The sequence below is a fragment of the Vicugna pacos genome, chromosome 11 (assembly GCF_048564905.1).
Source record: "Vicugna pacos chromosome 11, VicPac4, whole genome shotgun sequence".
In the NCBI taxonomy this organism is placed as follows: Eukaryota; Metazoa; Chordata; class Mammalia; order Artiodactyla; family Camelidae; genus Vicugna; species Vicugna pacos.
Window position 1 is genome coordinate 34428294 of NC_132997.1, and position 27195 is coordinate 34455488.

Below are 27195 nucleotides of genomic sequence, written 5' to 3' on the forward strand. Positions count from 1 at the left end.
CCACAAGGATTCTGTGTGTGCTCTGTTATAACCACATCCACTGCCCTACAGTATCTCCCTTATTCTTATTTCTGCCAACTGATATGTTCTCCATTTCTAAAATTTTGTCATTAAAATGTTATATGAATGTAATTATACAATAGGTAACCTCTTGTAATTGACTTTTTTCACAGTATAATTCCCTGAAGACTCATTCATCCACAGTTTTGTGTATATCAATAGTTTATTCTTTTTTATTTATTTTTTATTGCTATTCCAAGGTGTGGATGTACCAAAGTTAGTCTACCCACTCACCTGGGCTGTTTCCAGTTTTGGACTATAATGAATAAAACTACTATGAATGTTTGTGTAGAGAGTTTTTTTTTTTAATGAATGGAACTTTTTACTTCTTTGAGGTAAATGCCAAAGAGGACAGTTGCTACATGGTATGGTAGTTGCACATTTAGTTTTTAATGAATCTGACAAACTTTCTGTCTAGAGTGCCTGTATTATGTTCCCGCCTGTAGTGTATGAGCGATCCACTTTCTCTACATCCTCACCAGCATTTGGTTTGTCACTATTTTAAAAAGTTTTTACTTTGGCCATTCTGATAGGTGTGCAGTGTAGGTCACTGTGGATTTAACCTGCACCTCCCTGAGGCTAATGTTGAACATCTTTCCATGTGCTTATTTGCCATCTATGTATCGTCTTCAGAGAAATGTCTATTCCTGTCTTTTGCCCATTTTTAAGTTGGATTGTTTTCTTACTACTGAATTTTGGGAGTTCTTTATATTTTCTAGATTCTAGTCCTTTGTCAGACATGTGTCTGCAAATGGTGCTTCTTAGTCTGTAGCTTGTCTTTTCATTCTGTTTACATGGCTTTTCACAGAGTGAACATTCTTAATTTTTATGGAGTCTGATTTATTAATTTGTCCTTTTATGGATTATGCTTTTGGTGTCAGGTCTGAGAGTTTTTTTGCCGAGCCTTTGACTGTGAAGATTTTTTCCTACTTCTTAACAGTCTTATAGTTTTACTTTTTACTTGTAAGTCCACAGTATTTTTTGAGTTAATTTTTGTATAGGAGCGTGAGGTTTTGGTTCATCTTTTTGGCCTGTAGATATAAAATTGTCCTAGTACCTTTTGTTGAAAGGCTATTCCTTCTCCATTGAGTTAATTTTGCACCTTTGCCAAAAATCAGTTAACATATATGTGTGGGTGTTTGGATTCTCTGTTCTGTTCTGTTGATCTGGGTCTATTTCATCACCAAACCATATTGTCTAAACTACTGGTGCATGTGTATACACACATATAGACAAAATTACTGATTTTTCCCCCTTCAGTCTTTATCAAGATTGTTTTAGCTATTCTAAGTATCTGTTTTTTCCATGTTAATTTTATAATAAGCCTGTCTATGTGTACAAAAAAATTTTACTGCGATTTTGATAGGAATTGTATTAAATCTGAAGATCAGTCTGGGAAGAATTGATCTATTTTTTAATTATATTGGGTTTTCTAATCTATGAACATGGTGCATCTCTTTATTTATTTAGGTCTTTGATTTCTTTCATCAGTGTTTTATAATTTTTGGCATGCATATCCTGTACATGTTTTATTAAGTGTATACCTAGGTATTTAATTTTCTTGGGAGTTATTATAATTTATTTATTTATTAAAAAAATCTTAGGGGGGTAATTGGGTTTATTTATTTATTTTTAATGGAGTTACTGGGGATTGAACCCAGGACCTTATGCATGCTATGCAGGCACTCTACCACTGAGCTATACCCTCCTTAGAGCTATTCTAAATGGTATGTGTTTTTAAGTTTTGATTTCTGAATGTTTATTGTTGATTTATAGAAATGTGATCGATTTTTCTTTGTTTTTCTTGTACTCTAATCTTGCTGAACTCTATTTATAGGAATTATCTCTCTCTCTCTCCTTTTTTTTTTTTTTGGTAGATTCCTTTGGATTTTGTTTGTAGACTATCCTGTTATTTGCAAATAGAGATAATTTTATTCCTTCCTTTCTACTCTGTAGGCTTTTCCCCCTATTTGCTCATTGTAGTTGCTAGAACTTCCAATACTATGCTGACTGAGAGTGGTGAGAGTAGACATCTTTGCTTGTTCCTGATCTTAGGGGAAAAGCATTCAGTCCTTCCACATTAAGTTTGCTGTTAGCTGTATATCTAAAAAATGGATTCTCTTTATCAGGTTGAGGTAATTTCATTCTCTTTTGGGCATCCCCAAGACCTCCCCTAGGTTTGGTGACTTGCTTGGAGGACTAATAGGACTCAGCAAATCCAGGTGCTACCAGCCCCAGGCCAGCCTTGCAAGCAGGCCTTCCTAAAGATATTAGTCTCAGGCTGGCTATGTTAACACTTTTCTGTACACTTTCTATTCCTGACTTGCTCGGTATTTGCCCAGGTGTTGGATTTTGTTAAATGGTTTTCTGCATTTGATATGATCATATGATTTTTCTTTATTACCCTATTTATATGATGTATTACATTATTAGTTTTGTAATGTTTAACCAACCTTACAATTTGGAATAAGTCCCTCTTGGTTACAGTGTATACTTTTTATACATCGTTGGATTTGGCTCACTGCTATCATGTTACAGATTTTTGTGTATAAGTTCATGAGAGGTGCTGGTCTGTAGTTTTCGTTTTCTGCGCTATATCAGGCTCATATTAATCTCACAGAATGCATTGTAAAGTGTCCCTCTTCTGTTTTTTGGCAGAGAATGTCCAACTGGTGTTAATTACCCTGTCCTGTTCAATCTGGGGGAATGAATGAACCTACATGCACTTGCTTCTGTTGCTAGGTTGGCAACAGAAAGCTGGCAACGCTGGGCCTGGATTACTATCTAATGTTGCACAAGGGGATATAAGACGCCCTGCCCTGCTGTTCCGTCAGTCCTATGGCCAAAACCAGTTTGCCGCCTTACTACCTTTGAGAGTTTTCCTTTGGTTGCCTCCTGGAGTTTATAATTGTACTTAGAAATGAGTGTATGCCATCTTGTTTGGACTGTAAGTAGTATTTTTATAGTTTAAAAACACAATGTGTACTTAAAATATTTCTGAGATTTAAATTACTGTATAAAAATCTTTGAACTCTCAGCATATATAAATAGGTATGACTGGTTTTTTTTTTTTGCTAAACTCTTCAATTAAAAAATCAGTCTGTGTTTTTGTAAATATTCCAACTAACTTAGTATCAGTCTCATAGAATAATAAAGTATACAAATGTTAGGTACAAAATTATTAATAGGAATTTGTCCTATTAATTTATCCTTTTGAAGGAATAAATCCTATGGACTTGTACTTCTGCCAGAAACTAGAAAACTGTTAAGTATATGGAAGAAGCAGAAAACTAGTTGGCTGTGCGTGTGACGGTGAAGATCCACGGAGCTGGGCAAACAACACATGCTGAGGGAAAAACAATTCCTGAGATGCTCTAAGCTGAAACATTTCCATAGTGTGCAAAGAGCTGGAAAGTCGTTGCAGTTCTCACCAGCCAAAGCTGAGAGATCTCTGAATACACGAGTATTCAGTAGATACCACAAATAGAGCATGCCTTTTTGATGATTTCTAGAGCTGTGGAGGAAGGGCTGTCTAGATTACCTCTACAAATGCTTAAACGCTGAAAGGATTAAACTGATCTATAAATGATTGTTTAGAGGCCAAGTTAAAAAAAAGTATTAATAATAAACCCCAGCATTCAACAATATAATCACAATGGCTGGCATGCCATATGATATTACTGGGTTTACAAGAAAGCTGTAAAATGTGACCTAAACCACAAGAATAATCAACCAATAGAAGCAGATTCATAACTGACAGAAAAGGACTTTAAAACAGTTATCAGTCATTTAAAATATATTCAAGTTTGTAATGAGGGAGATGGAAGATATTAAAAAGATCCAGTAGAATTCCAGAGATGAAAAATACATTGGATGAGATTACACTGCAGAAAAGAGGTTCAGTGAGCTTGAAGACAGCAATAGAAACTACCTAAAATAAAGCACTAAGAAGAAAGGAGTCAAGGGCTAAAACAGAGCTTTAGTGATCTGTGGGACAATAGAATGCGGTCTAACACACAGGTAAATGGAGTCCCAGGACAGGGATAGGGTGAGGGAGAAAAAATATTTTAAGAATGAATGGCCTCTCAACATCATTGGTTACTAGAGAAATGCAAATCAAAACTACAATGAAGCATGGCCTCACACCAGTAAGAATGGCCATCATTAAAAGTCTGCAAATAGTAAATGCTGGAGAGGGTGTGGAGAAAAAGTTACCCTCCTACACTGTAGGTGGGAATGTTAATTGGTGCAGCCACTGTGGAGGACAGTATGGAGGTTCCTTAAAAACCTAAAAATAGACTTATAATCCAGCAGTCCCACTCCTGGGCATATATCTGGAGAAAACTATAATTCAAAAAGACACATGCACCCCAGTGTTCACAGCAGCACTATTTACAACAGCCAAGACATGGAAATAACCTAAATGTCCATTGACAGATGAATGGATAAAGATGTGGTATATATATAATGGAATATTACTCAGCCATAAAAGGAATAAAATGTCATTTGCAGCAACATGGATGGATCTGTTGTCATTAAGTGAAGTAAGCCAGAAAGAGAAAGAAAAATACCATCTGGTATCACTTATTGGTGGAATCTAAAATAAAAAAAGAGAGAGAGAGACATGAACTTACTTACAAAACAGAAACAGACTCACAGACATAGAGAACAAACTTATGGTTAGCAGGAGGGGAAGGGGGTGGGAAGGGACAAATTGGGGGCTTGAAATTTGCAGATACTAACTACTGTATATAAAATAGATAAACAGCAAGTTTATACTGTATAGCACAGGGAAACACATTCAACATCTGGTAGTAACCTATAATGGAAAAGTACATGAAAAGGAATATATGTATGTATATGTATGACTCAGGAATTATGCTGCACACCAGAAATTGACACAATATTGTAAATTGATTATACTTCAATTTTTAAAAAGTACAAAAAACAAAAAGCAATGGCCAAAAGCTTTCCAATTTTGATGAAAACTATACACCTGTAGATCTAAGTAGGTCAGTGATATCCTAAGCAGGATAAACCAAAAGAAAACCTCCACAAGAGACAGCATGATCAAATTGCTGAAAACCAGTCATAAGGAATAAAAACTTAAAAGCAGTTCGAGAAAACAGACACAGAACAACAAAGATAATAGACGTTATTCTTCAGCAAGCAGAAGACAATAATGCTGAAAGAAAAAAGGGCAACCTAGAATTCTATACTCAGCAAAAACATCCTTGAAAAAATGAAGCTGACATGCTTTTTACCATAAACAAAATTTGAGGAAGATTGGAAACAGACCTGTATCATATGACATGTAAAACGAAATTTTCCAGGAATATTATAAATGATACCAGATGGAAACTTGAATCTACACAAACAACTATCAAATGCTGGAAGAGGTAAATATGTTGATAAATGTAAGTTTTTTAAAAAGTATTTAAAAAGTAATCTGTTCTCTAGTTTTATAATTTCATCATTTCAAGAATGTTATATAAATGGAATCATACAATATGTAACATTTTGGGACTGACTTTTTTTTTCATTCAGCATGATTCTCTGGTGAGTCATCAGGCTGCTGTGTGTCATTAGGTCAGCTCTCCTGTCATTGCTGAGTAGTATCTGTGGTATGGATGTACTACAGTTTAACCCCTCAGCTGTTGAACAATGTCTGTTTTTCTTCAGTCTTCGGCGACTGTCAATAAGATTGCTATAAGCATTTGTATATAGATTTTTGTGTGAACATAACTTTTAATTTCTCTGGGATAAATGCCCAGGTGTGCAACGACTGGGTTGTTTTGTAGTTGTATATTTAAGTTTTAAAGAAACTACCAAACTGTTTTCCAGAATAACCATCATTTTACATTACCATCAGCAATGTAGGAGTGACCTACTTTGTCTATATCCACACCAGCATTAAGCGTTGTCTCTGCTTTCTTTTTCTGGTTAAATTATTTTTAAACTTACTGGTGATACTGCATTCCTATTAGAAACTTTATTTGCTTTTTTTAAATAATAAATTTATTGAGATATAATTAATATATCATAAAGCTTACCACTTTAAAGTGTGCAGTTCAGTGGTTTTTAGTATATTCATGGGGTTATGCAGTCATTACCACTATCTAGTTTTAGAACGTTTTCATTGCTCTAAAAAGAAACTACTAAGTAGCACTCATTTCAGATTCCCTCCTTTGCCCTCACCTCTGGCAACTACACCCGCCTTCTGCCTCTGTAGATTTCCCTGTTGTGGACATTTCATACAAATGGAAATATACAACATGTGGCCTTTTGTGTCTGCCTTCTTTCACTAAGCATGTTTTCAAGGTGCATTTTGTAGCATGTGTCAGTACTTAATTACTTTTTGTGGCTGAGTAATATTTCATCTTAAGGATGTACTACATTTTATTTATCCATTCATTGGTTTGTGGACATTTGGCTTGTTTCCACTTTTTGGCTATTACCAGTAATGTTGCCGTGAATAACAGTGTACACGTTTTTGTGTGGACTTATGTTTTTTATTTTAGCCATTGTGGTAGTTGTGATAGCACATCATTTTTTAGGTTTTCATTTCCCTAATGGCTAATAATGTTGAATATCTTTCCTTCTGCTTATTAGCTGTGTGTGTCTCTTCTTTAGGGAAATCTCTTTTCATGTCTTCTGACAATTTTCTAATTGGGTGTTTACTTTTTACTGTTGACTTTTGAGAGTTCTTTATATAATAGTCTTTTATCAGATATGTGGTTTGCAAATATTTTCTCCCAGTAGCTTTCTTTTTTTTTTTCTTTCCAGCTTTATTGTGGCATAATTAACATACCGTACCATAAATACCATAAAATCCACTCTTTTAAAGTGAACTTTTGTCTGTATCAGAATAAAAGTTTTTAATTTTGATGAAGTTCAATTTATCAGTTTTTTTCATTTATGAATAGAGTTTTCAGATGGAATAGTCACAGTTCAGATATATAAAAATGGAGTCAGATGGCCATTGAGGATCTGGTCTCAGAAACATCTCTGTACCACTGAGAACTTGAACTTTGTTTGAACTGTACCAGACCCAAGAACATCTGTATTCAGAACACCTGCTGGCTGCAAACTTACAGTCTTTAGGTCTCTGCTTGTAACTAGGCAGCCATATCTGACCCACCAATTCTTACTTGACGAGCATCCTTACCTCTTGCCAGCTCCAATGAATAATTCTTGATAAATAACTCATATAAATAACTATAACCTTCTGGTGTTTGTCTTTGTAAACCACCTCCATTTTGCCGTCTGGATGAACATATCAAGTGCTTCCTGAATCTGTGTCTCCTGGGCTGCAGTCCTAACAAACCCCAAGTAAACACCTTTTTATTTCAATCAGATCCTGGTTTCTGAAAGTTTGGTTAGCAGGTAAATTCTTCTTTCTTTAGCTCTTCTGTCTTTCCATATACATTTTAGAATAATCTTGTCTATATAAACAAAAAATTGTGCTGGGATTTTTAAATAGTAATTACATTTTTGGGGAGAATTGTCTTTACTATAATAAATCTTCCAATCCATGAACATATTGTCTCTCTCCATTTGTTTAGATCTTCTTTGATTTCTTTCATTAGCCTTTTGTAATTGTCTGCATACAAGTCCTGTATATGTTTTGTTAGATTTACACCTAAGCATTTAAATTTTTTGAGCGTTGGTGTTGTAGTTTCACTTTTGATGTCTGTGTGTTTGTTGTTAGTATACAGAAATGCCATTGATACATTTGCATGTTTATCTTGTATCTTGCAAACTTTAAAAAATACATATTCCATGAGATGTTCTATATAGACAATCACGTGATCTGAAAATAGGGAGTTTAGTGTCTTTCTGATTCGTATGCCTTTGTTTTATTCACTTGTCTATTGCACTGGCTAAAACTTCCAGCAGTATGTTGAATAAGAGTGATGAGAGTGACATTCTTGCCTTTTTCCTGATTTTCAGTCTGTCACCAGTATAATGGTAACGTATAATGGTAGTTGGAGGGTTTTGTGTATGTTATTTATCATGTTGTTCCCCTCTACTCCTGCATTTCTGGGATTTTTTAATCTTGTGTAGTTGTTGAATTTTGTGATTTTTTTTCTTTTTGCGTCAACTGATATCATCATGTGATGTTTCTTCTTTAGCCTGTTAATATGGTGGATTCTATTGAATATTGAAACATTTCTTCCTGGAATAAATCCCATGATGTATTTAACCCTCTTTACATATTACTGAATTATATTTTCTTATATTTTGTCAAGGAGTTTTGTACCTATATTCATGAGAAATATTGGTCTGTAGTTTTCTTTTTTTAGCAATGTCTTTGTGTGGCTTTGATATCAGAGGAATACTAAACTCATCAAATAAATTGGGAAACGTTCCTTCCTCTTCTATTTTCTAAAAGATATTCTGTAGAATTGGTGTTAATTCTCCATTAAGTGTTTGGTAGATTTCTCCAGTAAGAACATCTGGAAATTTCTCTTTTGGGGAGTTTTTAAAATTATGAATCCAACTTCTTTAATTGTTATAGAGCTATTCACATTATTTATTTCACACTTGGTGAGTTATGATTTTTTTTTGAGGAATTAGTCCATTGGTTGTCACATTTACTGCCAACCTGCCTATATAATTTCTTTTAGACAGTATATAGCTGGGTCATTTCAAAAAGCCACGCTGCCAATCTTTGTCTTTTAATTGGCATATTTAGACCATAAAGATTTAGTGTTATTATTGATATATTAAGGCTTAAGTCTGCCTTTTAGTTTATATTTTATATTTGTTCATTTTGTTTCTGGTTTTTTTTGTTTTTATCACCTGCCTTTCTTGAAGTTCACTATCCTTTCCTTTGTCCCCATCATTCTTTCTTTCTCTTTTTTAAAGCCCATCCACTTAGTTTTTAATTTTGGTTATTTCATTTCTAAAATTTCCACTTGCTAGTTCTGTGTATCTCCTATTTTTTTGCTGAGATTTTCAGCTTTTTATTTGGTCAAATGTGTTTGAAATTGCGTGTTGAAACATTTTATCATGGTTGCTGTGATGTCTTTGTCAGATAACTTTAATATTCTTTCTTCTAGTCTTCCGCTGATTATCTTTTTTTTTTCCATTCAGCTTGAGAGCTTCCTTTTTCTTGTTATGAGTGATTTTTTAGTCGGAACTTGGGTATTTCCATATTACCTTAAGACACTCTGCATCTTATGTAAATCTTCTGTTTTAGCTGGCTTTCTCTCATACTGCTCCAGTGGGGGAGTTGGAGGGTATTGCTTTTTTATTAAAAGTTGGAGGTAGAATTCCATTTAGGTTTCTCACTGGCTCTTCTTTGAAACCTGAGTTGGGCTCCTGAGGGAGGGTGGGAGTTCTGGTTCCCCAAATGCTCTCCACTGAATCATGGTAGGGATACCTTCATTACTACTGGATGAAAACAAATGTCCTATTTCCCTTCTCAGTCTTTTTGACACCACCTCTTTGTGTGTGTATGTGGTGGGGAGTTAAGGGGGGTGTAGGGGATTGAGGCACATCATTACAGACTGGTGAGTGTGGAGGCTTCCTGCTCACTCTTCACTGGTGTGAGTGGGATTGGAGCCACAGTTCTTTCTGTGATATTTGTCTCGGGTATAGTGATTGTTGACTAAAAGCTTTCCATCTTCCTAGGCTTCCCCTTTCCTGGTTCTTTGGCTAGAGACAGCAGGCTTGTTTTGGGGCATTTGTTACCTGTACCCCTTGGCATTTCCAGGTTGTCATTTCCTTTAGCTCCAAATTTGGAACATCTGAAGCAAGAAGAACTGATCACTATTTTTCTCCTTGGTTCCAGGGGTCCCTAGCTGTTTACCTTCTCTGCATCTGTCAGAGGCTTCTTTTATTTGTTTATATATAATGTCCAGGGTTTCCAGCAGTATTTAGGAGGTGGAATAGAAGTACATCTACTCTATCTTCTCAGATGTGGCAGTGTCCCTCCTCATTAAAAAAAAATATTATTCTAGGTGTTTTAATTGACCTCATAATTTTGCTAGTGGGTACCTCCTCAAGCTTGCTCCTACGTGTATTTTACCCCATTGATGTGTGAGGGCTTCTTTATTCTCTAGCACTGTAAGTTTTCCTAATTTTATCTTGTACTTTTCTTGGCCTGACTTACAATCAATCACTTTTCCAAAGAGCACTGTCTACTTTCCATGGATGATTTCTGAGTATTAACTGTGCTCATTGCTACTGGGAGGTTGTCTAGGCTGTTTGAGTGGCCAGAGCTAGGGAAAACACTGTTTAAAAAATTGTAAGAAAAATATAATAACTTGCATGTAAAATGTTAATCTTTATTTCATATTTTTGAAATGCACTTATTGCAATTGGTGAACTGGTTTACAAAGCAAGTTTAATCTCAAGTGTCTATTTGTCCAGTGTGATTAACTGAATACTCAATTATTTCTTTGCTAAATTGTGTAATAAATTCTTAAATATTCTTTTTCTTTGGTGTCAATTCCAAACTGAAAAAAATTATAACAGCAGATGACTTTTAATATATGTTAAGCATTACTGTCCCCCCCCCCCCCCCGCCACCAATTCTAATTTTTTGGAAATAGGAGTAAGGTTACAATGTCCTGTTCAGTAAGACAATAAAAAAAAAGAAAGAAAAAAAGTCACAGAAAGTTGTTGAGATTCTGTTTGGCATATTGTTATAGATTGAGTTTTCTTTCTGGGAAAGTAAAAGAAACCTGTGCCTATTCAAGATTTTTCAATGTCATACTCCACAAAATGTCACTGTCTTTACAGGTTTTCATTTATTACTGGAATAATAAGTATTTTGTACAACTTTTGATGCTATTAAGTGAAAGAACTTTATTATTATTATTGTTGTTGGGAAAAAATAATTGGGGTTATATTTTACATGAAAATGTTTTCTGCAAGGTTAGTGATAAAACCTATCATATACGATCGCATTTCTGCAAACTATCAGGTTGTACCTTTCATGGTTAAGCCCACAAATCTCAGGGAGCAGGATGTGAAGCTCTATTTATTGTTTCTTTCTTTTGATTTGTGTGTATTTTCAGGTTTTCCTTAAATCTTTGTATATTACTAATTCTTGAAAGCTTGTCTCCTAAAAAGTAGGATAATAAAAAACATTCATCATTATTTTCTGGTCCTGGGAGAAACCTTGCTGTTCGGGTGTTTTTCATTCCCAGCGGGTCGCAGGTCTCCGTGTCCAGCGTTAAAGTCACCCCGCGCGTCTTCCCGAGCATCCACCTGGTCTCCTGCGCGGGCACCGCTATGTGCTCTGCCCTGCGCGCGGGCCCCACCCGCCGCGGAGGAGCGTACACACCGCGCTGGGGCTGATGGGAAGTTGCGCGCGGCCACGCCTCCCACCCATGTGCGCATGTGCGCTCCGTGGCGGGCGCCTGGCGCTTGGCGGTGTCCGTCGGTTGGTTGCAGTCTGTCCGGGGCTCTGCGTGGAACCGCGCGCCTGCCGGGGTGCATGGAGGTTGGAGCGCGGCCGACGCCAGCCCGTGCGGGAAGGGCTCCGGGGAGGCTTGAGGGCCCCGCGCAGGGAAAGGCGGGCGGGAGCGCGACCACAGCGCCCAGACTCTGCGGCTCAGCCACCGGCCGTCCGGAGGACTGCGGCCCTGGGCAAGTGTCCTGGGCCTCCCAAAGCGGCCCAGCTCCGCTCTCAGCCGCGCTCTCCGAGGGAGACCGGGCTCTTCAGCCCGCTTCTCTGCGCTCCAGGTGACGACACGTGTGAAGCGTTGAGCCTAGGGGCTCGTGATGAATGATTAAGCAGCTGTTGCTGTCATTTGGCGTCTCTTGAATTTTCACCAACACCTGTTTTAGCAAATAAGAAAACCAGCCTGGAAAGATGAATGATTTACTCACGTTCACTTAGCTAGCAGCGAGGATATGCCGTCTAAATCAGTTGTTGCGAATAGGAAGCCAGTGCTAGGTCCTTCACAGCTTCAAAGTGGCACAGGTCCCTTCCTGCTACTCTCAGGAGCCCTAGGCTCAAAGTCCACGGTCCAGAGTATGGGCTTCTCCTAAACTTCCCAGCCTGTGTGCTCAGTTTATAGAAGGTGTAGCCTGGGGAGCAACCTTCTGGAGTCAGGTTGGGGGCCCTGTCTCTTGAAGATTCCAACTAAATTATTTTGTCCTGTATACCCGAGTCCCATTTCTCTGGGAACAAAGCAATTCTGGAGTGATAGGAGGGAAGTTCATCAACCAGAAACCCACCTGAGAAGAAAGCACCCCTGAGAACCCCCTCAGACCTCTCGCCAGAGCTTCAGAGCGGAAATGGAAGAGACCCCTTCCCCTCAAACAGATTCTAGATTGCCAAGGCCAGGAGCAATTGTTGATCTCCCTGCCCTAAGTGAGCATGCCTTCAGAGGTCACAGCTTTGTCAAGTGGAAGGTCAGGACCAGGTTTCAGCAGACAGGTGTGCTGCACTGAGTGGTGAGTGAGGGGCGGGCCGCACCGGAAACGTCCCTTCTCCGTGGGTGCTTAGCCTGGGGGAGGGGTCTCCAGAGCTGAGGAAGGTTTATTGCACTTCCCAAACATTCCACATTTCTTTGTTCTCCACTTACTTTTTCCAGATCTTGAACTGATGTATGATGTGTAGCCATGTATTTAATATCTAGATCTTTTTATTCTCTTTTTATTCTGAACTTAGATCACACAGTGGTAGTGCAGGGAGGGTATACAAGGTTAATCTCTCTCAGCCTCATTTATAAAATGTGTGGAGCCTGAGAGGGTGATTTAATAGTTACAGATCACCTCTTTGTTTCTGATTAAGACACAAGAGTTTCTTAGTTTCTTGGTTCCCAAGATGTCTCCTATGTACAGTTAAAACAAGTTTCTTATCAAAAGGTTATGAAATTGCAATCAGGTTAGGACAGATTAAAAAAAACCTTGTACATTAAAGCATTCATTCTCTTTTTCAGAGTTTCTGTGAATTTGTTCAACTTCAAAATTTCCAGTATTCATTAATAGAAAACATAAGCATTGCAGCCTCAGTAATTCCAACCACAACAGTTTAAAGAAAACAGATCCTGTTTTAGTGTCCTGTAATGTATAATAGGTTGTATTTTAAGATTTTTGTGTACTTCATAGACATATTAATAAAATCAATGGGTGTGTATGTTTACTTTCACCCACTGAAAAATTGCTTGATTAATTTCCATATGATCTGGTCATTGATATGGGCTCCACGTGTGGTCACCGTCAGTCATAGATTGTTTTGGATTCTGGAACAAATCAGTGCTTTTGGGGTAGGAGAAGTCGAGGCTACTTTTAGGAGAAAACAGTGCAGAGTTGGAGGAGATATGCAGTAGCCAGGAGACGGCCTGAGAGGGAAGCATGTGGTGCTCGTGGGCACCTGGGCAGGAACTGGAAGAAGGGGGAAGACGGCCTGCATTTGGGGCGCAGGGAGGGAGAAGGCAGGGAAGAGGACCCACCCCTGCTCAGGGGACAGGGTCCTGACACTGGGGGCAAGTGAGAAAGGTGAGGACCAAGAGCAGACAAGAAAGTGGACCTGGGGGGTCGGGGATGGGGGTCGGCCCTGTGAGCAGGAACAAACCCAGGCAGGCGGCTTCCTCCCTCTCAGGAAGGGCTGCTGTGGCTTCTCTGTGCCCAACACCATCAGGGGAGACGTGGGGCTGGCCCTCCAGCTGCTATTGACAGTCCCAGGAGGGAGCAGTGGATAGGACCACAGACAGAGGCAGGACAGGGGCCGGGGAGGGCGTGGGGGGCCCTTGGTGGGTGTGCAGGAGGGCAGTGCAGGGGTTTGAGGGGGCAAAGCTGGGCAGAGATGGTGGATTTTTTCTTCCTCACATGGACCACCCGGAGCCTTCTCCATCCCTGCCGTCTCTTGCCCCCGCCGGGCTGGGATCACAGTCACCAGGATGGGCTCAGCACCCCGCAAGGAAGGAAGTGTCTTTAGGCCCCCTCCTCCTTGAGGATCTGGTCACCCATCTCAGGGGCCACAAGGACAACGCAGTGAGCGCTCTCCCTCCCTCACTGAGCAGACTTCCGCAAGGACAGCAGGAGCTGGGGCACTTCTGGGTAGCTTAATGGTGGTGAGATCATGGCTCAGAAATATTTGTTCCTGACCTGCGTGAGGTTGTTTGTAACTTAGTTTGTTTTCACTCATCTGGTCATTGGCCAGTGAAACCCAAGCTACTGCGGCCAGCATCCAGAATCCTGGGCCCGGTCCAAGGGGGAGACCGTGGTGCTGGGACCCAAGTGACCAAGGTCCAGGCCCATAAAGCTCATCTCTCCCAGCCAGGACTTTGGTCCAGGCCTCTGCTGCAGAAAGTGGCTCCCCTCTCCTCCCAGCCCCCAGCCTGGTGGGGTGATCCCTCCCTCCCTAAGGGCCCTTCTCACCTCCATTGTTGTCCTGTCCTCCTGACTCTCACTATGGGAAACGATCACCTTGGTACATGGTTGTATGGCATGTGGTTTCTAGAAAGAAAAAATGATTGTCTGCTTCCTTGTCTGGCAGCTCCTGGCTGCAGACACATGACATCTGTTGCCCCAGCACCTGTCAAGTTCTGGTCACTCAGGGAATGTTTGGTAGAGAATCAAGGACAGATGAGCAGCACCGGGCACAGTAAGAGAGTGTCCTCTCTGTGAAAAACACATCAACCCCTTCTGGTTCACAAAGATGGCTCTTCCCCAAAGGCCAACAAACTATCCTGTCCCCTTAGTTCCCGGAGCGGCCCTTGTTGGAGAAGCTGGGCCTGGGGCTGTGTCACATGATGGAGGCTGTGGGAGGCGAGTCATGAGCAGGGACGGGGGGTACTCACCTGACTCTAGCAGATCCAGCATTCCCAGGCCACACTGCATCCAGCGCAGATGCCAGCCCAGGCAGTGACCCTGTTTCCCACCAGATTGCAGGCCCAGGTCCCCTTTCTTGGGACACCATGCCCCTGCTCCAACTGCCTCTTATGGGCCCTGTTTGGGCACCCTCCCTGGTCAGTCACAGCTGCTCCCCTGCCCCTTGGTCCCTGTGCTCACCTGGGCTGCACCCCCTTCACAGCTCAATGCCCTCCTCCGTCTCCTCTCCTCGGCCCCATGTCCCTCAAGGCCACCCCCAGCCAAGACCCTCATGCTGACAACAGACGGAGATGGAGACCAAGGGAATGGAGCCCAACGGACTCAGAGTCTGGAGAAGGGGGACCAGGTCCCTGAAACCTGAGGATCCTTTTCCAAAAAGGATGCTCTGGAGTCCTGGGGAAGGACCATTCTACAAACAGTCCCTTGGTAATTGACAAAAAGCCCATTTATTTCAAGTCTCATAACAGTTCCTAAAACAGGCTACACCATGTTGCTGATTCAGTTTTAAGGGTCTGGTTCAGGGCATGTTGGGAATATGGGAAGTCTGTTGTCTGAGTGATATTGGTGAGTCCTATGTCCTCCCTGGTGTCCCTCTGTGCCTCTCTGTCACCATCCTCCTGCTGCCAGCTCTCCCTGCCCAGGTAGGTGGGAGCTGGGGGTGTGGGGGGGACGTATCCCCATCGGCGGCAGGAGGCCTCTCTGTGCGGGTCAGTGTGTGCATCAGGCAGGCTGACAACATCAGGACCAAACACATCGCTTACCTTTCCAAATTTCTGGGTTGGTGGTGGAGCCTTGACGATCTAGGATGTTAAAGAGATATTAATACAGGCTGGAAGGGGCCTGTGGGGCCCTGGCTCAGCCAGGAGGACAGGAGGGGACCCTGCTCAGCCGAACATGGGCTTTGGGGGTGTCAAGCTGGGTGTCCCTTGCCTCAGGGTTTGTAACCAACAGGCTCCACCTCCCCGAGCCTCAGGCTCCTCAGTTATCACAGGCGAGTCGGCCCCTCCCTACAGGGCCAAGGGGGAGGCAGGCAGACTAAGGCTTCTGGTCCCTGGTAGAGGCCCCCCTGGGAGTCTCACCAGCAGCCCTGACGTCATATGAAGACAAGAGAGCGCCCTCACCCCTTCCTCCTCCCCCCTCCCCTCCCGTCCCCGCAGCCCCGGCCTCCCAGCCCTCAGGGGTGCCAGTCCGCCCCCCTCCCCGGGCCTCTCTCTCCATTTACTGACACAGGGGAGCCTGAGGAGGGGGCGGGGCGTGTGTGTGTGTGCGCGCGCGCGCGTGTGTGTTTGCGCTCTGTTGTCTGGCAGAGCTGGGAGGCGGCACTCACGGGGCTCAGACAGCTCACAGCTGGCAGCTGTGGAGCCTCCTCTCTCCTGAGCCCTCAGTCCCCTCACACCCCCGACTGTGGCCACAGGTCAGTCCTGTTCCCTACGGAGGGTTCACTTCCAGGTGACCCGCTTTTTGCCATGACTCACTTGTCTGGTTAGCTATGAACTTCCGAACTGTTTCATCCTTTCACGGGGGCAGATAATGAAGCCAATCACCGAGCTTGGGTGAGGGAGGCATCTGCGTCTGAGGGGCTTGACGGCCGGGATGCCTGTGAAAACAGCCCCGGGGCAATGCGGTGAACTGCCCACAGCGCTCACGGGGCAGCGAGGAGGAGCTGCGGGCGGGCGGCTCGCTGCTGAGCGGCCAGAAAAGCAGGGCTGACGGGGGAGGAGCTTTCTCACCGGTATTAACTGGTTAAACCGAATACTTCTGCTGCCGTATTTTAGACTTCTTAAAAAACATTTTACATTAAAGATAGACAAGATAAAACTTATTCACATATTGATTTCAATATTTTTCTTTCTTATGTTTCTCTATATTTATTAAAGTATTTTCTCAAATGTTTTAATTAGAGTAAAATGTAATCTAAAACAGCCCAATCAGTCCTCACCGGTGCGTCCGGGCTCCCGGCAGTAAGCGGCCCCGGCCCAGCCCTCCCTGCAGGTGCAGCAGGGGGGCGGCAGAGGAGCTCAGGACTGTGGGATGTGAGACTCGGTGCTGGTCCACCTCGGGGAGGAACACTAGTGACGCCCAGGCTGGGAGAGCTGCAGAGCCACGGACCACAGAGGGTGTATCTGATCGCATTTCCTAGGGGATAGCTTCTATCTACAATTTCTCCAGGACTGTCGTCAGCAAGGCAGAAGGCCCAGGCCAGCCAATCAGATCGCCTGTGTCTACTTTCCAGTTCTTGCTGCACCAGCTCCCTTCAGAGGAATAGCAATAGGTCTTTTGACAATTAATTGGGATAGCAACACACTTAGCGCATTATCTGATGTAGTAGGTGCTCAATAACACCAGCTCTCCACACAGTTGAGTTACTCAGTCCCTAACCACTCCTGAGAAAGTATAAACCAAGGGGCATCTAACGCCCTGAGGCCATCTACACACCGTGTGGGGTGGGAGTGTGGCAGTGGCAGAGCCCTGCCCATGCTACGTGCCCGTGGAAGAAGGAGAGATTGCTCAGAGTGTGCTGGGCAAGAGGCGTTGCTCTGGGTTGACCAGGTGGCCCTGGAATGAGAAGTCTTTGAACATGACCTAATTACATGAAATGACTGTATCAGGGGGCTTACTGGGAGGGCTGAGGGGGAAGCAGAAAGTCCCACTGTCCCCAGGCACCCTGTGAGGGGTCACCCCCACCTCAGCGCCGAGGGCACGTCTGCTGCCCAGCCACGGGCTTCCTCAGGCCACGCACCCATCGCGGAGGGACACCTGACGCCTGAGTATTTCCAAACAGTAGCTTTACATGCATGAGAGTGTAGTTAGTGCACCTGTCGTATTGGCCCCATTTTATAGTGCAGACAGTAGAGGCTGACCCAGAACACTCATTAGGTCAAGGTGACACATGTAATGTAGGCCTGAGCCAGGATTCCAGGGCCCAGGCCCGGCAGTTGGCATCCTCTCTCAATCCGAGGTGACCACACCTTCCTGGGAAAGCTACCAGCGCACCTGACACAGACTCAGGGCCCTGTGGCTGCCTCCACACCCCACCAGCAGACTCGTGCGATTCGTGTCCTTGTCTGTCAAGGGAAGGCAGAGCTGAGAAAGGTATTGGTGGGAATTCAGCTCTGAGTACCTCAAACCCAGCCTTGAAAGGTGTAAGCCATGCTCCAGGATACTCTTAATGTGCTGAGAGATTGCTTACTCCTTGGTTTTGCACATGAAGGAAAAGGTGGCCGGGCTCCCCAGCCAGACCCTCCTTCCACTTGTCCACGCCGCCTCTGTCCTCACAGTGTCCGCAGTGAGTGGTCAGCAGGGGCTCTGAAATCTCAGCTGGCGGAGGGGATGCGGTGTTGTGTGGGAAGTATGTCACCTGGAGGCACAAAGGTGGGTACTTACTGTAGATTGTGGTTTTGTCCAACTTATATCTGCAAGCTTATTCTGGAATTTTGCTTTGAATAAGGCCATATGCAAAAAATGCAAGTTGGTAGGGTTCTGCAAGGGCAACAGCCAGAGGTCTGTGTTAGGAGGGGCTGAGCGCTGTCTTCCCTATGACCTCAAAATTATGACAACTGAATTCTGAGGGGACTCCTCTGAGAAAGCAGCTGTGTCTGAACCAACATCTGTTTGCACCCTGAGCTCATCTGTTGTCACTGATGGTTCTCTCAGAGGCAGTGGGTTTGGGCTTTGAGTTCTCAGGGGGCCTGTCACCAACCATATTACCCATCGAGCTTATTCAAGGTACTCAGTCTCATCCCCTCTCCCTGGGCAAACCCCGCCGTGGTTATTAACCCAGAACCACCAAGGTCTTCTCTACGGGTGCAGGCAGTTCTCTCCACCTGGCCCTTTCTTGCATAAATGGCAGTGGAACCAAGACAATGCTGGCTGAAGACATCCCTGACTCTTGTCTGAGGGCAGCACTCGTTCCTAGGTGCCTGTGGGACTTTCTGACACTTGGGGAGTCTGTTCCTCCCCCCTTCACAGAGTTTCCATGTGCCTGTGACAGGGTGGAAACCCTAAGAGCAAGGCTGGGACTTGGGTGATATAAGCCAGGAGGCGAGAACCCTGCACGGGAGAGTCCCCACGGAAGGTGAAATCCCATGTTAGCTGTTGTTCTGAGTCTGCAATGACTGCTCCTCCTCTCCCTTTCCCTGACCTTCATGTGCCTCCTTCACCCCCCAAGGATTCACCAAGCACTTCATTTCACTAGGGTGGGAGGCACTGTTATGCTAAGGTGCAATTTCTCTGGGCCATAGTCCCTCCCCAGGCTTTTAGGTCTCCACTGGTGCTTCTCAGAAATGGAAACAAATATGAAGGGATCCAGAAAGGGCAGCTGGTGGGCCTGAGCCCTGGGGAGCTGGCCAGGATAACACGTAGGTCCTTCTGCTGCAAGTCCAAGGTCATTAGCCTCCACCCCTGCCTTCTTGTCAAGGCTAATTAATTGTCTAAGGTTGATTAATTTAAGGAACATCCCTCAGAAATGCCAGCACAACCTTGGCCCTGGCAGTCCTGATTCCTCCTACTCCAGGTCTTCCTGAAGCTTCCATCAGATCAAGGCAGAGTTTGCAAATTCTCTGCTTTGGAGCGAATAGATTCTTGTCCTGTGGGCTGAAGTCAGCCTGCTGATAGGAGTTTTTAGGTTTACAAAATAGTACAGTCTATGTTTAAAAGTCTGCAAATATCCTTGACCTCAAAGAGTCAGAACAATCTCGAGAAAGAACGAAGCTGGAGGTACCTTGCTCCTTATTTCAGACCACACTACAAAGCGACAGGAATCAAAGCAGTATGGCACTTGCACAAGCACAGACACAGAGGTCAATGGGACAAAACAGAGATCCCCAAATAATCCCATGCTCATATGGGAAATTAATTTATGACAATGGAGGCAAGAGTATACAAAGAGGAAAAGAGAATCTCTTCAATAAGCGCTGTTGGCAAAACTAGACAGTCCATGTAAACGGATGAAATTGGAACATTTTCTCACACCATCTATAAAAATAACCCCCAAACAGGTTAAAGAACTAATATAAGATGGGAAACGTTAAAACTCCTAGAAGAAAACAGAGAAATGGGACACTGACCAACTTTAACCTAGGTGTGTCCTCAATGCAGCAATTCTGCTTCTGGTCTTGACCCCACGGAATTCCTTTCCCAAGCTCACAGAGAGGTAAGTGTCAGGATGGTCCCCACACAAAGCTGCTTGTAGACTTACTAGAAACAATCTGAATATTGATCAAGGAAGACTAATGAAGTAAATTGGCCCATCCATACAATGGAATACTGTGGAGATGGTTGGAAACTATCATGAACTGCATAATCCCATTATGTAAAAATATCCTTGTAAAGTATATTTAGATCAGTATTTATGTATATGATTAATGATATGTGGTTGTTATCTCTGGAGGCAGTAGATAAAACATGGGAGAGCCTTATTGTAATGGAGGGACAGCTGTTACCCAGGCTGGTTGCAGGAGGGTCTCTGTCTGCACAGTGTGTCCCGCCTCCCTCCTTCAGGCCCTCCTGCCCCTCCCTCCCCCACAGAGGGTCTCTGGCCACGATGCAGACCTGGACACTGGACCTCAGAGGGAAGCCCTGCTCTGCACCGTGTCCTACTGTGGCCACCGCCGCTGTGCGCCACCTGCTGGGCTTCTTGCAGACACACCCTTGGCCTCGTCACAGACAGGGAAAGGAACTACCAGGTTACCGCCTCCAGCCCACCCCCCGGGGGAAAGCCCCAAGCGCAGCCAGATCTAGTGAACACACAGCAGGGACGAATCTCCAAGCCACGGTGCCAGGTGTGCAAAGCCACACACGCCATTCATCCCACATGAGTCACTGAGCAGATGCTCTAAAGAGCAGACTAGCCCGTGGAGGAAGAAATCAGACAGTAGCTGCCTCCAGGGGGCGGGGCAGGGGTTGCCTGGGAAGGTTCCCAAGGGGACTTTTGGGGACAACCGTGCTGTTCTGAGTCTTCACGGGGTTTGGGGTTACACAGGTGTCCTGTCAGAACTCATCAAATGATACACTTGAGTTTGCTGCTTTTAAAAAAGAGAACTCAACAAAAATTGTTTCCCAATTAAAGATATGCAGAATGAAGGGTCTGGGGAGGCAGCAGCCTGTAATTTACTTTGAAATGCATCAAAAAATGAGGTGGTTTGATGAAGACAAAAATACAAGAAAGAGTTAGATAAATAAATGATAAAGGAAATGTGGTCAGATATTAACTACAAATCCAGGTGTCAGAGATGGGGTGTCCACTGTACAAGCATTTCTCCTTTGCTGTAGGCTTGGAGTTGTCATGAAAGGCTGGAAGAAAAACAATGAACTGAATGATAAAAATAAAAAAAAATCAAGCTGTGGACTCAGCCAAGCAGAAGTCATGGTACATACTGCGTGACAGGTGACTGCTAAGAGGAACAGACGAGGACTGTAGGAGGCCAGAGGGGCCAGCTGATCAGGAAAGGCTTCAGGATTGAGGTGCTCTGAGGGTAAAGTCTCAAAGGCTGGGTGGGCTGGACCCTGTAGCGCTGAGGAAGGTTTTTCAGGAAGCCTAGTCCCCCATGCCCTGCACTGCCCTGTCTCTGCAGCTGGTGGGCTTAGAGCAGAGGCTGGACCTTGGTGGGCCCGGCTGTCTGGCGAGGGGACCTGAGCCTCCCCAGTCAGGCTGGGTTAAGGAAGTGGCTTTCTCAGTCCCTCGGGCCCTGGGCACAGGATGGGCTGGAGTACAGGCCTGGAGGCAGGGAGGCCAGCAGAGGCCTCTGCCCAGCCCAGGAGGGAGCCTGAGAGTCTGAGGAGGCGGAGTGCCTCCTGCTCACCCCCCTTCCGGCCTCCTCACACCCGTCCCACTGACTTATTCAGAATAGCAGCCTGATGAACATCTTCAACTTTACTGGGGTCCAGGCTCCTGCCCTGAGATTTTCCTCCAAGGACTGTCATGCTGTGCGGCAGCTTTCAACAAGATGACAGCAGTTTTAAAGGTCAGAGCAGCGCTGCTGGGCCACACAGGTGGGGGTGGGGGGTGCAGCGGGCACCTGTCACCTCAGCTGGGCCACCCCAGGGCATAGGTGTCAACTGGCATCCTCTCTGGGGTTTGACAGGCCCATGTGTGTCCTGGGAACACAAGTAGAGACCTGCAGCTGTCAGGCCGCTGCACGGCTGGCACGTGGCACCAGAGAAGCAGGGGAGGACCCTCCGTGTGTGGGGTCTAGGGCCCACGTCCACACCCCACCCTGCAGGTCCCAGGGTCAGAAGACAGGAGGAGTCTGACAGCTGCCAGCAACCGTGGGCTCAGCTGGAGCCCCTTCCCCCTGGATGTTCTTACACCGCTTCCCCCTCAACCTGGGCGGACATGGGGGTGGGGGCGGAAGCTGTGGTCAGTGATGGAATCTGAGCCCCAGCTCCCGGTGGTGAGGGGCCCCGGCTTCTAGATCCTGTGAGGGTCACTGTGGACTCCACAGGACTATGTCTCACTGCACATCTGACAGTGCGTCCTGCTATTTCTACCACTAGGGGACGGAAGTGGAGCTCACAGACAGTCAGCAATTTGCCCGGGTTCGTGCCCGTGGGCAGCAGAGCTCAGGAACGGACACCGCTCCGTCTGACCCCGGCCTCGTGCACTGCAGCCCTGCAGTTCGGAGCACGGGGCAGGCCCAGCTCCCGGGTCCGCGTCCAGCTGCATCTGGCTGAGTGCTGGTCCCTGTGGAAGCGTGTGCTCGTCCCCCAGCCTCAGCTGCACAAACGCCAGCGATGTGGACACATGAGCCGGCACACACAGTGCTCACTGCAAAGAGAGCTCCTGTCAGAAAAGTACCTGCATAAGGTACTCACCGCACTGATGTGGGGACCCTCCTGGGGAAGAGAGGGCAGCCTTGTCCAGTTCCAGACCTCAGGGAGAGGCCTTCCCCATCTAGCCGCTGGGTATAAAGCTGGCTGTGAGTATTCGCGTGATGCCTTTGTTCCTAGTATGATGCTGTAACCGAACTGAGTCCAGTTCTTTTCTTCATCTGTTGAGACAGTCATATTTCCCTTCTCCATTGGCTGATGTGATAAATTATACTGATATTTCAAATATTGAATCAGACTTGCATTTCTAGAGTGACCCCTAATTAGTCTTAATGCATTGTCCTTTTTATATGTTATTGGATTTCATTTGCTAGTGTTATGTTCAGGGTTTAAAAACTATCTTTCCTCAGTTTTTAATTAAACTTTTGTTTTTGAGTTTTAAAAAGTAAACTTACAGGGGTAATTATTTCCCAATAAATGTATGTCAAGTCATTGCATGGTTTACCTTAAATTTATACAGAGCTGTATGTCAAGCGTGTCTCAACAAAAAGGGAAGAAAAGGCAATTACGCACATATTCACACCACAGCCCCTGGCAGACCCAGCTCACATAAGCACACACTTAATTATATACTCAGGGCACAGTCACATATCTGACACACTTCTGTAAAAACACCCAGGCACACACACACCACACACTCAGACACCACATTCACACACACGCACACACCGTACATACTCGCTCCATTCGGAACACAATACCCCACACAAACACACCAAACACACACACACCACACTCACACTGCACTTAAACAGACACACTGAGGCACATTCACATACACACAGACAAACACCACTTAGTCCAAAACAATGACCCAGCCCTCACCTCCCACACAGGCGTAGTATCTCCAGCCATACCTTCCTTACAGGAATTTCCCACCAGCCGGGACACAGGGAGGGGTGGCAGGGTCAGGGAGAGTGACGGGCGTGACCATGCTGAGAAACCACCCGACCCCGTCCTCACACTTAGCCCACACTCGCCGGTGTAAGAAAGCCGTCACCGTCCCTGGGATGGGGCACCTTGTGCAGCTGTTTCTTTCCTTCTACCATTTGAATCAGCTACAGGGAGAGGAGGTGGCTTGGCCCACAGCCAGGGGTTGAGGACCCAGCAGGTCCCATCCCAGGAGACACGCTCCTGCCTCCTGCCATGTTAGACCCCAAGGGCCACCGCCTGGCATCTGCCAGCAGCCCATCGTTAGGGACCGGGAAGCCCCCGCCTGCACCTCCGTCTGTAGGTCTACACAACACTCGTTGCTCATCTGCAGGGGCTGTCTGCTGTCTGAGCACTGGGGAGGGCAGAGGGCCATCCTCGGGGTGACCCTGGGACAGCTGCCTTTGAAAGCTTTCCCCAACTGGTTTACCCGTTCTGAATTCCCTGGTCTCTCTGATAGTCTTTTACACCCAGGCGGTAAGCCTTGGCCTTCATATTCTGAGCCCTGTTAGCCTAAGAGAAAGAAAGGCTTTGAGTATAAAACACACAAGCACACGGAGCACAAAGCTGGTGATGACAGATGGGACTCACCTGGCTCTTAGGTTCCCTTAAAGGTGTTGGCAGGAGTGGTCCACAGTGAAAACAGGCTGGCAGCCTTCCTGTCTGCAGAAGGAGCGGGCAGCAGTCTGGTCAGCAAGGCACTGGCTGCCAGGCCCACAGCACTGCTCCCTCCCTGGGGAGAGGCCACTTTGACCTGACTGCCCGCCATCCAGAGCACGTGGAGGGAGAAGGGGCTGAGGCCCAGGACCCACGTGACTGATGAGGAGGCTGAGAGCGGCTCAGAGCTCTTCCTGGTGAACCCTCACTACGACCAGATGGCACAGCCTTGGCTCTGAAAGGCCGCTCCAGCAACCTCCCTGGACGAGGACCAGCCTTTTAGGTGAGCAAAGGCAGGAGCTGGGCTCCGGCCTGGGTGGCACCTGCTGCCTTTCCTGCGGGCTCTATGGGGCCTGCCGTTCAGGACTCGAGGTCAAGGCGCTTGGACAGCAGCCCCCGCCCAGCTCCCTGCCTCTCCCTGCAGGCCATGCATCTGTCCTGACAAGAGACATACCCTGCAGTCCAGGTGCTGAGGGTTCAGGGCCGAGCACAGCCTTTCCCACTGGTGGAGACTCAGTCACAGGACGAGAGTCAACCCGAGGGCAGAAGCTGAAGGGAAAGGAGGTGGAGCCGGAACTGGGTGGACACAGGTGTGGGCAGCCAGGGGACATCAAGGCCTTTGTTCCCTCAGCTGATCCCTGTCTGCTCGCAGCCCCTGGCTTTTCCCTTTTCTGTCTCGTGCAGCCCAACTGCAGGTCAAGAACCTCATATCTAATAAGAACCGTCTGGTTCTCAGAAACCTCCCTGGGGGTGGCTTCATCCTCACTGCGCAGAGGAGGAAGCGGCCGCACAGAGAGGGCGAGGACCTCGCTCCAAGAGGCAGCGCTAGGAACTGGCCGCGGTGGGTATGCGCCAGCCCCTGCTGCGGCCCGGGCCTGGCTCTGTCCCACCCGAGCGCAGTGACGGCAGCAGGCGACTTACCTCCCGAGTTAGTTTGTTCCATCTGCTCATTCGCCTGCAACAAAATGAAGGAATGTGGGTGGAGGGCAGTGAGATGAGCCCAAAAGACTCTAAGAACTTGATAAAGCAGAATAAGTTCTCAGAGCTGTGGAGTCTGTACCTTTTTCAATCCTTCATGCATGTTTCTAGGTCCTGCAGGTACTATGTTCTGAAGTCTTTTAAGAGCAGCTTTTATTTCTTGTCTGAAAAAATCAGAAAAAAGGGTAGAGGAGGAATGAGAGTTGATTGCTACATTAAAAAAAAAACTCAAAAAACAGACCTGTCCTGGCGCCGTTCTGCCCCGTGCAGACCTGCCTGGACAGGAAAGGACACAAGTCACCCCATCATGACCTTCCTGCCCACGTCTCTGACATGACAGGCCTTGCTCAGGACTCCTCTGCCCCCTGTTTGGTGAGTGTGGGGGATGCTGCTTTGCTGGCCCCACGGGAAGGGTCTGGCTTCCAATGTGCTCATCTCTGTCATAGGAAGGTGACTTCAGGGACTCAGCAAGGGCCCTGCCTTGACTGTCTGGGGTGAGAGGGGTCACCCAGGGCCATTCACCTGGGAATCCAGTGCTCACACATCTCTGGTGAGGGCACATGGTCCTACAATAGACAAGGCTGAGTTTGGAAAAGGTCGTCCTGCTGACACTCCCACCCCTTCCCATCAGCCCCTGCCACAGACCCCTGCGGTCCACTTGGTCCCTCCAAGCCACTTCCCCTTGGGATCCGTGCTAAAGGAAGTAGCTGAGCCGCTTCGTTAGAGTGCTGGGCTCCTGGACTTCATGTGCCCCTGGAGAAAGACAATAGGCTGGAAAAGAGGCCTGACGGATGGGCTGTCGGCCTGTTAAAGCAGACGGCGGCAAGGGGTGGGCTGGGACACTTGAGGGGGTGGGGCTAGCTCAGGCTAATCCAGTGTGACTGGATTTGAAGTCCAAGGAGGATCTGGATCCTGAAGGCTGGCTTCTCACTGTGGGCAGAAGAGATTCTGATGTGCGGTGAGATATGAGAGCCCAGGCCTTCCCAGCCCAGCCCATGAGGAGAGGGTGGGTAACAATGGCCAGTGGAGGCCAAACCAGGACTTGCCTAGTCTAGCCAGACACCTGTCTTGGCACTTTTGGGAAGATTTCCGTTTTCTCAATCGCACCCCGAAATACGCTGGAACTCTCAGCCCTCCCCAGCCTCCTGCCCAGGACCCACGATGCCAGGTGAAGTTCTTGCCTGTGTGGGCTCTCCCTGGTGCTGCCCCTCCAGTATAACGCCCAGCTTGGCTCATAGTGGGACCCCTGGCTCCTGGCACCCTCAGCAATCCCTTCTGCTCTTAAAATACCCCCTCAACTCCTGAGAGCCCATTCACCTCTTCCCAGTTCTCACTTATCAAGCCATCACCCCTGGGGCTTCCTAGTCCTTGTGCTGTCTGGATTCTCCAGCACCCAGAGCAAGCCCTGTGTGGCCTGTGCCATCTCCATCCTGCTCCCCCTAGTGGGCAAGGCTCAGAAAGCACCATTCCTGGCCCCACCTTCTCTGCAGACCCACGAGTCACACCTCTTATCAGGCTCCACTGGCCACTTCTGGACTCACCCTGCACACCAGGGCTTACCACAGCCCTCTGCCACACACTCCTAAACTCCTAGGCCATGGGACACTTCTGGGAAGGCCCAATCTCAAAATGAGCCCAGCTTCTAGTAAGATTCTATGGGTCCTTTGTGAGCTGGAAGTGTTAGGTTGATTAGCTAGAGCCATGGTTGATTTTGAGATGTCTTCTTAGTGCGTACGCCCACTCCCCACACAGGATTTCACATGTTTTCAACTCCTCTGATCTCCCCTCTCTCTCCTGGACCCTGTTTCATGGAAGATTTCTTCCCTCCAGAGAAGAGCAGGGAGGCCTTCCATGAGCTTCACCAAAGCTCTCTTGGTCCCGGCCTTGAGCCCCTGCCTTGGAGAAGTCAGTGGTCTTCCTCTCCCCCGTGAGCAGCTCCTCCAC

General features: G+C 46.3%; 1 long non-coding RNA gene and 1 pseudogene across 1 annotated transcript; one reads left to right on the top strand and one right to left on the bottom strand.

Annotated features, from left to right (window-relative positions):
* The window catches only part of LOC140699903 (LRP chaperone MESD pseudogene), a 34921-nt pseudogene extending 12002 nt beyond the window's left edge, over positions 1–22919 (top strand).
* LOC140699273 (uncharacterized) lies at positions 14404–16451 on the bottom strand. The gene is made up of 3 exons (XR_012077319.1): positions 16335–16451; positions 15621–15659; positions 14404–14484 (listed from the first exon to the last, which is right to left on the bottom strand). It is a non-coding gene; the product is annotated as an uncharacterized lncRNA (long non-coding RNA).
* Positions 22920–27195: the final 4276 nt, after the last annotated feature.